Source organism: Triticum aestivum, chromosome 7A (genome assembly GCF_018294505.1).
Source record: "Triticum aestivum cultivar Chinese Spring chromosome 7A, IWGSC CS RefSeq v2.1, whole genome shotgun sequence".
Taxonomy (NCBI): domain Eukaryota; kingdom Viridiplantae; phylum Streptophyta; class Magnoliopsida; order Poales; family Poaceae; genus Triticum; species Triticum aestivum.
In genome coordinates this window covers 375,287,252-375,287,970 of record NC_057812.1, presented here as the reverse complement: position 1 = coordinate 375,287,970, position 719 = coordinate 375,287,252, and positions in this window count along the sequence as shown.

Below are 719 nucleotides of genomic sequence, written 5' to 3'. Positions count from 1 at the left end.
CTGGCTCGTCCTCGCCGGGATGGGGGAGGGGGAGTCCCTCCCCCCTCCCCCCGACTCGGCCTCGCACAAACGCGGGGCAGTGCGCTCGTTTGACAGGCACAGTGCGGTTATTCTGTTCCCCGCCCCCACACGCACCCGCACACCCCTAAAGATAGATAATGGGGGCAAGTCCATACAAGGAAGATGTGTCAGTACAACTATGCCCCTCGGTGCGGGGGCAAGTCATGTTACGGACTTGCCTCCTCATGCGACGTCATGGCACGCCGCATCTCACCTGCTACGGCTCGTTCCTGGCTCGGCCTCGCCGGGATGGGAGAGGGGGGGTCCCTCCCCTTACAAGGAAGATGTGTTAGTACAACTACGCCCCTCGGTGCGAGGGCAAGTCATGTTATGGACTCGCCTCCGCATGCGACGCCGCGGCACGCCACGTCGTCGCCTGCTACGGCTCGTTCCTGGCTCGGCCTGGCCGGGATGGGGGAGGGGGGGTCCCGACCCCCTCCCCCCCGGCTCGGCCTCGCGCTAACGCGTCAGTGCGCTTGTTTGACAGGTGCAGTGCGGTTATTCTGTACCCCCACCACACGCACCCACACACCCCTAAAGATAGATAATGGGGGCAAATCCAAATAGGAAAGATGTGTTAGTACAACTATGCCTCTCGGTGCGGTGAGGGGGCAAGTCATGTTACGGACACGCCTCCGCATGCGACACCGCGGCACGCC